The following is a 14,216-nucleotide window of genomic DNA, read 5'->3' on the forward strand; positions in this document are numbered from 1 at the left end:
ATTTATTGGACATGTTGTTTCTAATTTTATACTATTATAAGTATTACTGTAATGGACATCTCTGTGCAAAAGATTCTGCCCATATTCTAGATTACTTCTTTAAATATTGAATATAAGTACAAGTGTTGGCTCAGAAAATACGAATGTCTTCTATGATTTTGGCATGAATGCCAAATTACTTTCCAGTAAAGTTGGGCCAAATCACACTTCCGCCAGCAGTGTTTGGGGAAGGTTTTGGGATTTCTGGCTCACAATATTTTTAAATAGGCTCCTTTTAAAATTCAAGCCACCTGACTTTTTTTTTTTACAGGAGCAGGATTACATTTCAACATAACTGAAGATACTACAGTGCTAATACTGGAATATAAGCAGATGTTCTCCTAGTGTGTCATAATGTGTCCTTACTTAGGTTGGGGGACATTGTCCTGCTGGAAGGTGCCCACTGCCATGAGCTGATATGTGCACAGTGGCAGGAGTGCTGATATATGCATTCAAGGATGTATGTCATGTTGGCAGAACTCTTGCTAGGGATGTGGGGATGTGGGAATGTGCATGCAAGGTGCAGAACTCTGCACGGAAGAGAATGCCTTAGCTCAGTGGGTGTCCAACATTAGTGGACCTCATGTCACTAGGGAAGCTGTTTAAATGCAGATTCCTGGGCCGCATCCCCAAGAGACCTGGGTTCAGTGGCTCTGGAGTAAGGCCTGGAAGTCTTAGTTTTCTGTCAACACTCCCGGGGTTGATGCAGTACAGGTGGTCCTTGGCCCCAGCTTTGAGGAACAGTACAAGGTGCAAGCCTGGGTGGGACACCGGAAGGTGGACGGCACTCTCTGAAGAGCAGTCGTTCTGACCTCCGGCTGCATGTTAGAATCCTCTGGAGAGCTTTAAAAAGGCTAATGCCAAACCACAACTCCACTCCCTCGTCTTACTCCCTGCCTTGATATTCTGCTTGAATTGCTCTGGGATGAAGTCCAGGCATTGGTTTATTTTAGAAGTTCCCGAATTTAAAGCTCTATTCTAGAAATACAGTATTGAGAACCACTCGAGAAATTCCCCCAAATATATAACACCCAACTAAACAAGCAGACACGTGAATGGCATTTATTCACCTGCCACCCTTACTGGAATTTCGGGCTGAGAAGAGGGGAGGGAGTAGGCTGGGGAGAAGGCTCCCAACTGCCCCTGAGTAAGGAGCTAGGTGAAACTCACTCTTGGGCATTTAAACAGAGACCCAGTTTTAAAGTGGGGAACCGGGGCACCTGGTGGCGCTCAGTCGGTTAAGAATCCGACTCTTGGTTTTGGCTCAGGTCATGATCTCACAGTTTCGTGAGTTCGAGCCCTGCATCAGGCTCTATGCTGACAGCAGGGAGCCTGCTTGGGATCCTGTCTCCCTGGATCTCTGCCCCTCCCCCACTCCTGCTGTGTCTTTCTCTAAATAAATAAACTAAAAAAAAAAAAAAAAAAAAAAAAGTGGAGAACCAACAGGATTTGATGTACCGGCTAAAAAAGCTGATCAAAGTCTATAAACAAGAGACCACAGCTGTGAAAGCTTTCTAATATTTCACAGCCTTTTGCAACGCCCTTGTTTGTTTTGTTACCCTCAGCCATTTCCCTGGGAGGATCGTTAAATAGAAACATTGAAAACAGACAGGGCTGTGTACTTGTCTTCAGGGTACTTAGGGAACAGGGGAGACCTCAGTTATTTTGATTTCATTGTAAGTCTGTGAAAAAGGTGTTATTATCTCTATTTTGTAGAGGATGAAACTGAAACTCAGAGAATTTAAGAAACTTGCTCAGGTAGTAAGTAAATTAGGTGGGTCTGCCTGGCAGCCGGCCAAAGACTGCGCTGTCCATGACAACTTTTTTTGCCAGTAGGATCACACTGTGAACATAGATACACATACATTTGTGCATGCGTGCATACACACAAAAGCAAGTTCCTCTCGTTTAAATGTATCTGATTGGCTTTTGTCTTTGAAAATTCTATTTCGAATAACGTATAGACCCATATAATTTTACATAAATATACAAAGGAAGTCATGCATGCTATTTTTTTATTGTAGCCTTTTTGTTCTTTCCCAACTTTTAAATGTTTATTCATTATTGAGAGACAGAGGGACACAGAGCATGAGCAGGGGAGGGGCAGAGAGAGAGACACACAGAATCCGAAGCAGGCTCCAGGTTCTAAGCTCTCAGCACAGAGCCTGACGCAGGGCTTGAACTCACAAACCATGAGATCATGATCTGAGCCAAGGGCGGATGCTTAACCGACTGAGCCACCGAGGTGCCCCTGTTCTTTCCCATCTTGCCTCCTTCCTTCTGCTATATCAGTTTTACATGCCGCCTCTTCGTTTCCTGAGTATTTCATATGCAAGCAACCAAATATGTATCCTTCCATATTTTTCTCCGTGCTCAAATAATCACACACACATGAGCATGCACACACACACACACACACACACACACACACACGGGTACACTTCTTACTTTATCCCCAACAGCTCCCCTCATCAAAGATGCCTAAGGGAAAACCTGCAGAATGGGTGAATGCCTTCTCACATGGAGTGCGACGTTACCTTTCAACTAAGCTTTGGCTTCTTTACCTGTCTTTCCAAATCCTTAAGAACATTTCTTTATGAATAATAGGAACCCAGATTCAAAAAAATCACTGGAGATTTTTGTTCTCCTTGACCACCATTCCAGTCTTTCTTGGTTTCCTTTTGCAGCTGCTTCAGTGCCCAGATGTGGCAGCCACCGTGGATGAAGTCACTGTGCACATCCTGGCAAACTGGTTCCAGTGTGAGGAGCCGGCCATAGTAAAGCTATTGCTGCGGGTGGTGGAGACCTTCGCAAAGCACGGGAACATGGTGAGATGAGGCAGAGGCCAAGGGCATGCTCTCAAGAGATGGCACCCGGGGAAGCAATAGAGAGGTCCAGAGGTCCGGTGTGTCATTACATCGAGGGTGGACCAAACTCTCAGGGTCAGACAGAGAGAACCCTCATGAAGCCAGGCCACCGAATACAGGGGTCAAGGACCTGAGCCATTCGTGCTCTCTCTCTCCCAGGAAAGGAAAGAGAAGGGTTTTCCATGGGTCGTTTTTGGGTAGAGACCAAGCCAATTCCAAGATCCCAGACCATCCTGGTGTCCTGGAGATGTCATCACCAGGGATGATAAAGGCCATGGAGATGGGTGCTTATGGGCCTAGTGGGAAGAAGGGTCTCCTCTGCCTTCTCCCCTTTTTCCATGAGGACAAAGGACTGCCACCCCTTTACCGGCCCGGTCCCAGTCCCAGAGCGCGTCAGCACTGGCTCTTGTGGGTCAGCCTGAGTGGAAATGCGAGTCCCTTGATGTAGCAGGAATTGTTCTGACTCCTCGTTTCCTGAGCAGCTCTCCCTCGGCAGGTGCAACAGTTCCGCATCCTGGAGCCCTACGTGCTGGCCTGCTGCTACTCGCTGGACGATGACATTGTGATGGAGACTTTCACGGTGCTCAAGTGTCTCGTCGAGCACCTCACCTGGAAGCATTCCTCCTCATTCCTTACTCAGCTCACCTTCAGGCTGGGGCCCCTCTTTGAGGAGGTGAAGCCCTTTGGGGGGCCATTTCCCATCTCTGGGCGTCCAAGGGAGTTGGGCAGAATTATCTTGAAAGGCCCTTCTGGCCTTTCTGCGAGGCCATTCTGTAATGGTCTGATCGTGTACGTCCTCTTGGGTAATGGCTGTAAAAGGGGTGAACGGCAGCGAGAGCAGACGGCAGTGACAGGGGAGGATCAGGATGCTGCACAGTCAAAGCAGATCCCTGGGGAGACAGGAGGGTGCATAGGGGCATGTGGTGGGAGGGGCGAGCTTGGGGGCCACCTGTCCCTCCTGGGTGAACAGAGGTGGTGGGTGAACAGAGGTGGGTGAACGTGTGTGTCTTCTCACCCAGGAGTCAGAGTATCTGCGCTTGATGGCCTTTGAGATCTACGGGGCTCTCTTGGCTAAGGTCAAGGGGACAGTGCTTGTCTTCCCCTTGAAGCACCAGGTCCTCAACTTGATAGTCCTCCTTGTGCTCCACCTGGAGGATGCGAATGTCAACGTGGCTCAGGTGAGAGGGCCAGGCCACGGAGCCTGGTCTTCCATCCCCAGTTGTCACAGGAGGTAAATGCTAACAGGTGTTAGATGCTAAGGAAGGGGCTGTAGCAAGATTGGAAGGTGCTGCTGAAGGAGTTGCTTTGTTTCTGACCTTGGAGAGTTGCAGTGAGAGGCCCGATGTGACCAGATGCTTGTGCTGGGGTTTTCTCCAGCTCCTGGCTCTCTCCAGCTGGCCCGCAGCACACAGTGGGATGTGAAGTGGGTGTAAAGGCTCCAGGGAGGAAAATCCTACCGTCAGGCACAGGGCCTCCCCTGGTTCTCTGCCCTTGGCGTCAGCAGCCTTCCCTCCACACTGTTCCCCGCACACTCCTTCGCGCTGAACTGAGAGGGGCTTCCCTGAGCAGAGAGGCTCCCGTGAGGTAGCATGGTGGGCGGGACAGAGCGAGCCCGGAACTGGCCCGTGTTCTGGGGGGCCAGGGCTGTGGGCTGCCGCTGGGGAAAGCTGCAAAGTGGCCGATGCGGTTGGTAACAGGACGCTGAGTTTCCAGATGGGGCTACTTTGCCAGGGCGAGGCCCCTGATGGGCACATGTGAGGAAGCTGCTGGAACCAGCGATGACGTTGGGATATTACCTTTGTGGGGTGGAACCCCTCCCAGGGAACCCAGTTCTGACAGCACCCACCCTGACTCAGAGGAGCGACCACGCCAGTGGAGGGATCAACACTTGGGGAGATCTGTTTCAGAGAGACTATTTTGGGGGGGTGGGAAGCCGTGTGGTGGGTGCATGAGGCTAGGAGGTGGATAGGTTCATTGTGCCGGCTCTCGGGGCAGCACCATAGCAACTGGGAGAATCATTGCAACCACATGTTTTGACCTGCTCGTTAGTGGGAAACAGGTGTAAGCAAAGCCAAACTTTCTAGAAGACCCGGCCTTCCTCCTCACCCCTGGGTCCCTCTGGGTTCACTGGAGACTTCCATCCCTCCAGGGCTGGGCTCACTGCTGTTTGTCTCCCCACTTTGTGTCCCTCCGTGTCCCCTCCCAGCCCCACCCCCGTAACTCCTCACGCGGCGCCTTCCTGTCCCTCCAGATCTGCCGGCCTGCCCTCTGCCACACGGCCACCATACTGGGCTGGTCGAGACTCAAAGCGGTATTTGCAGAGAAAGACGTGTGGACTATCCTCAGAGCCCTGGTAAGGCGGCAGCTTACTCACCCTTCTGCGGCTGCGGGGTGGCCAGCGAGTCTGCGCTGTTCCCTGAGGCGTCTGGGATTTGCAGCAGCTGTAGTTCAACAACGAGATGCCCACGGAGCATCTAGTTGAGCCCAGCACCTAAACCTGGTTCCTGCCCTCCTCCCATTGCTCCTTATCGAAGTTGGGGAGCTAGGCACACCACTGGACGATTTCAGTGGTGAGGGCTAAAAGAGAGGAAGGTACTTCACAGTACAAAGGAGGGGTGCCCGGCCCAGTCTGGGAGTTGAAGGCTTCCTGGAGGAGGTGTCATCTGGGAAGAGGGGGAAATGGAAAGCAGGATCTCACTTAGGCAAAGAGAAGCAATCAGTAGTGCGGGCCAAAGTGCTGCCATACACAGGGATGTGGAGCAAAGCACTCACTCTGTTCCAGGGAGTTTGCATATGTCACCTTATATAATTTGATCCTGGGAAATAAGGTTAGAGGAGCCTGGTCTGTGGGGCGGCTATCAGGGACTTGGAATAATGAGAGCAGGGGCAGAAAACTCAAAGGCCGACAAGGCTGTGCAGGGAACATTAATGAGGGAAGCCGACTGGGTGGGCCTGGAGGAGAATCGAAGGTCCTGGGGTCCAGCAAAGGCAGTGCCTTGTAGAATGGTCAGACACCGCACAGCCTTGTTCTAGTACGTACTCAGTAACGCCTCCCTTGCTATCCTAAAACGAAGTTCATAGGTGATACCGTCTACCTATATGGATTTCCAAAATCAATATAACGCCCTAACTCCAATGGAGAAAGTAATTTTAAATGAAATAATGTGTACATATGGAACACAATATAACATAAATGATGTGACTACATGACATGATAGGATATAACACAACATAAGGTCGAGCAATGGAATGGAACATAAATAGTATATGTAAGTGTCTGGGCCTCACTCCCCCGGAAGACACGATGAAGAGTTGCCTCCTTGTCCCTCCGTGTGGAACCTCTGTGACTTGACCTATTACAAATGCAGAATGGTACCGGACTGTTGTGCTGGGGACTCGAATGCCATAAGAAGTGCTGTCATTGGTGACATGACTTTCAAAGAGAGGGACAATGTTTGGTGAAGATCTACATGCAATGAAGTATAGTCTTTCTTTGCTTCATATTGTAGGTGCATCCCTGGGAAATCCGGTGTGTATCTGAACTGTGAAAAAATATTGCGTTTATATAAAAGACAGGGTTGGGTTTTAGGCACAGATAATTAGAAACAGATCTTTGATACAAATAAGCAGTGGGGAATTGGAAATTAGTGTACCCCCTTTCATCATTTTGACAACCAAAAACACCCCCCCCAAGTTCTGAATTCCCCTGGGGATAGTACAGTCCCCATTTGAGAGGGTTGAGAACCAACTAATTGATTCTATGACATAGAGTGAGTTGAGTGTTGCTAGATTTTCCACTTTCTTAAGACAAGCAGAAAGTCCTGACTTTAGGTGATATTTACTACATTTTATTGGCAAATAATTTGCAATGTTTAAAACATTGTGTGGAGCAAAAGACAGAAAAAATCTGCAAGCTGGATTTAGCTCATGAACTGGCAGTGTGCGGGCTTGGTATGGGAAGCAGGAAGCAGGAGTCGGGGCTGTACCATGTAGTGAGGGTTTGGGCACAATAAGGAACAGGATTTGGTGCTGTAGGCAATGGGGAGCCACTGAACTGCTCTAAGCAAGGGGATAACATGGTTAGATAGCTGCGTGTTTTAGACAGACCACCTGGTTGCAGATTGGAGGATAAGTTCACAAGGGACAGGATTGGGGTCTGTAGTTGAGAGGGTCCAGGGAGAGAAGATGAGGTCATGAAGAGAAAGACATGGAGTGAGTGGCCGGTGCTGGAGAGCTATCTGATGTGGAGTGTGTGAAGGTAAAGGTCACCTCTTGGGTTTCTGACTCGAGCAGATGCTGGTGTCATGGACTGAGGTCAGGAATACAGAGGGAAGAGCAGGTGTGGAGGCGAAGATGAGAGTCGCTTGATTTGGCACGTGTTGAGTTTGTAGAGCTTGTGAGATCTGTCCCACTGGAAGTAGATGCGCTCACTGAACCGCGGAGGCTTGGAGAACAGAGCTGTGCTAAAGATACAGATTTGGGGACACTGAGCACACAGCTGAATTGTAGATGGGAGCTGCAACCACGAGCCTGGCTGCACCCATCTAGGGAAATAGCATAGAGGGAGAAGCATATGGTTCAATAGTGGGATCCCAGGAAGCATCAATTCCAAGGATCCCATGCAGGAGACTAGGAAAGGAAACCAGGCTAGGAGAGGAGGGTGGTGGTCACTTAGGAAGGAGATAGTTTCAGGAAGCAGTGAGTGGTTAACAGTGTAGTGACAAATAGCACAAGTCCAGGGAGATAGAGACTGGATGTGCCTGTTGGATTGGGACCATGGGAGCCAGACCTCGATCAGTGGGAGGGTAGACGGAGACCAGCACACAGAGAACCCAAGGGTTTCTCAGGGTAACTTCGAACCCGGGGAAGACGAGAAGTGGGTGGGGCTCCGCCCACACCACCTTGGACCAGAACAGGCCCTCTTCTGCTGGGTCGGAATATTAGGTTTCCAGTTAGGATTTTTATTTGAAGAAAAGTTTTTTTGTTTTTGTTTTTGTTTTTTTACCAAAAAAGTCTCACACACCATGGATAGAGCCTCCCATTTAAGAACTGGGGCTCCAGTGCAAACGGGGAGGAGAAGAGTCGCTAGGAAGGACACACAGGGGATGGGGTTACCGTTGGTGGCCTTTGCAAAAGACAGGACACGTCCATCCCCCAGAACCTTCAAGGGAGAGAGTCTGGATGCAGGCAGAAGTAGCTGCATGCCTAGGCAGGGGAAGGTCTTAAAACACTTAATTATATGTGGCCCTGCTAGGCTGTGTTTAAACAGAAAGGTTTTTGTTACATGATTGTTTCTGTTGCAGCTTAACGTGGAAGAGGGTGAGATTGCAGATTTTAAGCCAAGCCGTAAATAAACAATATTGCAACAACTGAGTTCAATCCTCTATGGTTGGGAGTAGGAGAAAAAAAAAATGCGCAAGCAAAAGACTGGGGTAAATCTATTCAGGTTTCACGCCTCCCACAGGGAAAGTGATCCCCGTATCAATCCAGGAAGGCTTCAGAGAAGAAACGAGACTTCAGGAGCTGGGGTGGGAGGGGACGGAGATGTAGAATTTTTTAAAATATAATTTATTTATGTTTTGAAAGTAATCTCTATACCCAACGGGAGGCTCAAACTCATGACCCCAAGATCAAGAGTTGCACGCTCTGAACCATCCAGGCACCGCTAGAATGCCGTGATGGGCTTTGGCGCGGAGAAGATGTCTCCAGATTGGCGGGGCGGGGGAGGGGCAGGCAGAAGACCTGGCCATGAGTTCCTTACTTACCGCAGTTCCTGTTCTTACAGCTGAAGCAGGAGGGAAACAGAGCCCTCTGGTTTCTGAAGCAGTGCTTGGCTCTCTTCAAGAGCCCGCAGGCCCCCATTCGCCAGACAGCTGTACGATTTGCAGGTACCACTTCCCGTGTCCTTGTCCTAGTTCCTTCAAACAGCCTGAGGACCTTTCCCAGTGAAACAGGCCAGGTCCTGGCAGGCCAGGCCAGGCCAGCAAAGCTCCCAAGGGGCGGGACGTCAGGGTGTGGGTGCTGCTCTGTTACCAAACTCAGAGACTGGTGAGGACTGCTTCGTGTCACCCCAAGGACAGGCGTCTTCAGTGCAGAGGGATACCCTCCCCCTGCCCCAGCTCAGTTCGCTGATGACAGAAGAAGGGGAAGTAATTTCTACTTGCGGAAAAAGTCCAGGCAAGGCCAGTTAGGGGGAGGGAAATATAGACCAAAGGAAGTGTGCGTTTTGGGAAGGGACAAAAGAGCAGGTGCAGCCAGGGTCCTGTGGGTCTTTGTGGGGCCCCTGAGGTGCTGTGTGTGCCCCTGTAGGCCAGATCATCCAAACCCTGGGTGCGGAAGAGGCCAATGAAATTGAGGAAGTATATACAGGTGAGTAGCAATCCGCTTGCTATTTCTTGAATCTTTTAAGGGTAGTGGTGTTGGTGGGGAAGTCTCAGAAATGAGGTAGAATGGGCAGATAGTTCATGAAAAGTATCACTGGAAAGAATGAAGAGGTAGGCTCATCTTTAAAAAAAATTTTTTTTAGATGCTCATTCATTTTTGAGAGAGAGAAGGAGACAGAGCCTGAGAGGGGGAGGGGCAGAGAGAGAGGGAGACACAGAATCCAAAGCAGGCTCCAGGCTCTGAGCTGTCAGCACAGAGCCCGATGTGGGGCTCGAACTCACGAACCCACAAACCATGAGATCATGACCTGAGCTGAAGCCAGACGCTTAACCAACTGAAACCACCCAGGCGCCCCCGAGGTAGGTTCATCTTAACGGCGTTTAGCTTTGGGGCATTGGCCAGAGTCGTCCTCCTCTTCATGTCCACTCACTGACCCGCACCTGCATTGAACTCCAGGCCATTCATCAGCCAGGACAGTTCCTTGAACTCTTTCATTTCTTCTTCTTCTCCTTCTCCTTCTCCTTCTCCTTCTCCTTCTCCTTCTCCTTCTTTATGTTTATTTATTTTGAGAGAGAGAGACAGGCAAGCAGGGCAGAAGGGCAGAGAGAGGGGGAGAGAGAGAATCCCAAGCAGGCTCCATGCTGTCAGTGCAGAAGCTAACTCGGGGCCCGATCATGGCCTGAACTGAAATCAAGAGCTGGACGCTTGACCCACTGAGCCACCCAGGTGCCCCAGGTCCTTCAACTCTTGATAAAAACAGCCATCATTGGATGATGATGATTTTCTCACTTGGGGGATGTAGGGGTTTCCAGCCCCTCCCTTGTGGAGCCCCCAGGACCGCTCCAGTTATGGTCCACGTATTCTCCACCCATCCCTCTGAGACATGACCCCCCCCCCCCACCCCATGCTCTTCTCTTTTCCTCTGCCTTGTTTCTCTCGAGTCCCATATCTCATCCACCGCTGGGTTCCCTGGTACTGCCCGAAGTCCTTTGAAGTCAGAGGACTTCACTCAGAGGTACTCTCTGGAAAAGAGAACAGCACAGCTGGGCAGGAGGGGGTGGCGGAGGGGGCCAAATAGGTTGGTTGTGGATGCAGGACAAGAAGCGGTCGGCTCCCTGAGCCCGGGGCGGGCATGGCATCCTGCTTGTGACTGAGCAGTGTGGACTCCCTCCCAGCAGGAATTCTCGGATTTTAAAACCTGCCGGTTCCCATCCCCCTGTGCTGCCCCTCTCTGCACGGCCGTCCTGGTGAGCCCACTGGCCGGGCCCAGACCTTGTGTCCAGCCCCACGGCATTACTTTTTCCAAGCACCTTCGCGGTCTCCGTGTTACAGCCCTAAAGTACATGCGGGAAGACCCCGACTCCATGGTCAGCTGCCTCGCCGCTCAGACCCTCTACATCCTGGAAGCCAAGGAGAAGCTGCTGGTCAACCCCCCTACCTCTTGCTTCTGCAGCAGGAGGCCACGAAAGACCTACTCCTGAGCCTGCGTCCTAGGGTCCCGGCCAGGGCAATCGAGACTGTAACAACGGTGACAGTGGAGCCAGGCTCCTGAGCCCTGTCCTAGAAGTGGGTGTGTGTCCCTGCAGGACCTCTGTAATAAAAGGAAGACGCATGAATTTCTGTGGAGTGTTTCCTGGCCTTTCCAGTTGGTTCTCTGGGGGCAGAGCCCTTCATTGTGAGCTGTCTCCTCGGCCTGAACACCTGGTGCAGGCTGGCCTCTCCCAGCCCCACCCCTCCTGCCCCTCTCCCACGTAGCCCGGCGATCGGAGGCCGGAGCGTGGGATGTTCCTGTAACATCAGCCTGAACTACAAAGTGGGAGGAAAGTGATACTGGGACACGTGAGGTATTCTAGGCTCCGGCTGCACCGGGCAGGGTTCCCGGCGGCAGGCCACAGGGTCCACTCTGGCAGGTTTAAGCAGGGCAGTGATTTATTAAAGGGCATTAGTCAGCTCATAAAATATCCCCGGAGATCAGAGAGTTTGGAGACTACCCATCAGGAACAGGGCGGCTCTATAAAAACACCAGTGGGGCTGCCCCCTTGCGCAGCCCAAACCACAGCCCAGGTGACAACACTCAGGACCGGCTCTCAGAAGCTCCGCCACCATTTGTGCAAAGAGCCGGATGTCTCCTCCTCCGGCTCCCAGGGCTGAACTGGGTGAGCGCGATCTCCCGGGGCTCCTGTTAGAGTCCGTCTTAACCCAGCGCCGTCTCACAGTCCCTGGAGTTTATCTTTAGGTTTACACAGGGTCATTGGATGCTCCCATGCCACCTCCAACCCCCCATTGCCCACTCCCACCTCTGAGCCAGGCGTCACCTGTTGCGCCTGACCTTCAGTCAGCCGGGTCCCAAAGCTCTGGGCACAAGGACAGTAACCCAATGTCCTAAAATGTGGGCTCCCCCTTGGCCATACCTGCTCTGACTCGAAAGGAGCTCGGGCCACAGTGAAGCAGATTCCTATGCTCTCGTCCTGCAGTGCTCAGCTACTGTCACCTGCACCCAAGCCCCCAGGAAAGTCACGTACTACCCTTGGCCTGGTCTCTGGTTCTCACATCAGCAGCCGCCGGCTGATGCTGGGGGCCTTATCAGCTGCACCTTTTATAGACGGAGGTGAGCAGAGAATAGCACAAGACAGTGGTACACTCACGTTCCCTTCCCTGACCTCCGAAGCACAATCGGGTCAAGTGTGTCTGTATGGGACCCACTTCAGGGACTGTTCTGATGCCCCCGCCTCCCCAAGTCACCCCCTCACGTTGGTCAAGCCAAGTTAACAGGCACGATGGGAAGAGACCACATGGGGTAAGTAATGGAAGTCCATCAGGCCATCTCTGTCCTGGTAGCATTGGGGCCAACTCTGTTGGCTTCTCTGGGCCTCCGTCCCTCTCATCTGTAAATCGAGAGCGTTGGAAAAAACCCTCTTTGATGATGCCACCAGGCCTGACAATGAATGGCTCCTATCAAATTCTGAGAAGTGCTATTACATCCTAAATAGTATTTCTCTGCTTCACACTCTCCTTTCCAAATTTTCTATAATAAGCAGATATTACTGTTACAGTTTGGCGGGGGAGGGAACCAAATCCCACATTAAAAGAATAAAAGAACAATGTCCCTTCACCTGGTGTTCCTGCCTCCCTACCCCTAAGTGCTTTGGCATCTTCAAGACACAGGGTGACCTGAGTTTGAAAAAACCACCTTTGGAGGCAAAGCCTCTGCAGGGTGAGGGGAGCGGCACAGTCACAAGGTAGAACCAGTTGGAGTCTGTTCCGGGGCCCTGCTCCTGACAAGTTGAGCAGCTCCTGGGCCTCCATTTTCTGGTTTCACCCACACCCCCCAGGCTTGCAGCTGGCCACACCCAATCGTCACCTCCCACAGTCAACAGTGGGCTCTGTCCCATAGGGTGGGATCTTCTGTAAAAGAAGGGCCTGTGGGGAGCAAGGGTGGGACAAGACCAGGTGGGAGGGTGGGGCAGGGAGGGTGGCATGGGGAAGGCTTGGTCAGCCGGCCAAAAACAACCATCCTTAGAAGCTACCCTTGCTTCCCAGGGTGGCCAGGCTCCTGTGCCTTCTGGACGGCCTTGGGAAATCGGGGCAACTCTGCCCACCTGGGTCCCCCTCTGTGGTTCGGGGTCCCCTTTTGCTTGCCAAGACCCTTCTGAGGACCAGGAGCCTCTTGGGTGGATCTCCCCCCCCCCCCTCAGGGAGCCTCCCACCTCCAACCCACGATAACTTCTGCCTCCCACGGACCCACAGAACTCACCGGCTGGATCACCTGTCAACAGCCATAGGTCTAGATAAGCAGCACGGACTGTGTAGGTTGACAGGACAAACTCGGTTTTATATTTGGAAAACACAGCAGAGAGAGACCCTATTGTCTTCACAATGCAAGACTCAGAAAGTAAAGCTTTCAGAATAGTCTTGGCTGGTGACGAAGATGCAGATCGTCCCCCAGAGGCCACCATGCCCAGGGGATGGGCCAGAATCTCCAGGAGTTGGTGGCATGATCTGTGGTTATCGAAAGGGAAGGTGACCGTTAAGCAAAGGAAAACTTCGGGGAAGGTATTTCATGACACTCCATAACTCAGCGCTCCCAAATATGCCACTTCTGCCCTTCCTTCGTTCACTGGCTCACCCACTCGTTCAAGGCCTGTTTGGCACCTGTCGCCGCGAGGCACTGACAGGGAATATGGAAGTAACCAGAATAAAATCATTAGCCTCAAACAGAAAAGAGGGTGAGTTTTATGGTGTGGGAACTATATCTCAATAAAACTTGCATTAAAAATATTTTCTTGAGAACTGAGCCTGGCAAACTGGATAATTGCACACACAGCGAACATAGGGCCACCGGTGCCATATAATTTTAGCAAGTGAAGCGCAATCTAAAATTATATGAGGGCCCTGGGCTCCTGAAAATCAGTGGTAACGGGCGAATACATGGAGTTATAAGCACGCGAGTATCTCGGGTGCACAGCAGCGACCCTGCATCTCCCGGGGGGAAGAGCCCATCACAGGTTTGCTTGGCATCGTCTCACACTTCTTTTTATGTTGAAAGTAATGAGGCTAACAGGCAGAGGCAGGATTTTAGGGCCTTAGGAAAAAAAGGGAATATTAGTTTTTAAAAATTGAAAAGCACTGATCTAGAAACAAAAATCAAGACCACCGTGGAGCTGTTTTCTTATACGAGCTTTGAATGTTTGTCTTCCCTTCGTAAGGGGCAAGGGAAGGAAAGATGTCTTGTATGTGTCACACACGGCAGCCTCCAGGCTCTAGGAAAGGCACTCGATGCGTGCGTGAAAGGAAAACGGGTGCTGTGGTCGGGAAGGTCTGGGTTCCAATCCCGGCGCTGTCTTTCCTAGCTCAGATCCTGGACAAGTCACTTCCTCTCGGAAACTTTCCCATTTCAGAAAATGAGAACACTACCTGTCACCCAGG

General features: G+C 51.3%; 1 long non-coding RNA gene across 1 annotated transcript; it reads left to right on the forward strand.

Moving 5' to 3' along the window:
- Positions 1 to 9,159: 9,159 nt before the first annotated feature.
- Positions 9,160 to 10,906, forward strand: LOC122476454. The gene is made up of 2 exons (XR_006295494.1): positions 9,160 to 9,275; positions 10,623 to 10,906. It is a non-coding gene; the product is annotated as an uncharacterized LOC122476454 (long non-coding RNA).
- Positions 10,907 to 14,216: the final 3,310 nt, after the last annotated feature.

The sequence above is a fragment of the Prionailurus bengalensis genome, chromosome E4 (genome assembly GCF_016509475.1).
Source record: "Prionailurus bengalensis isolate Pbe53 chromosome E4, Fcat_Pben_1.1_paternal_pri, whole genome shotgun sequence".
In the NCBI taxonomy this organism is placed as follows: domain Eukaryota; kingdom Metazoa; phylum Chordata; class Mammalia; order Carnivora; family Felidae; genus Prionailurus; species Prionailurus bengalensis.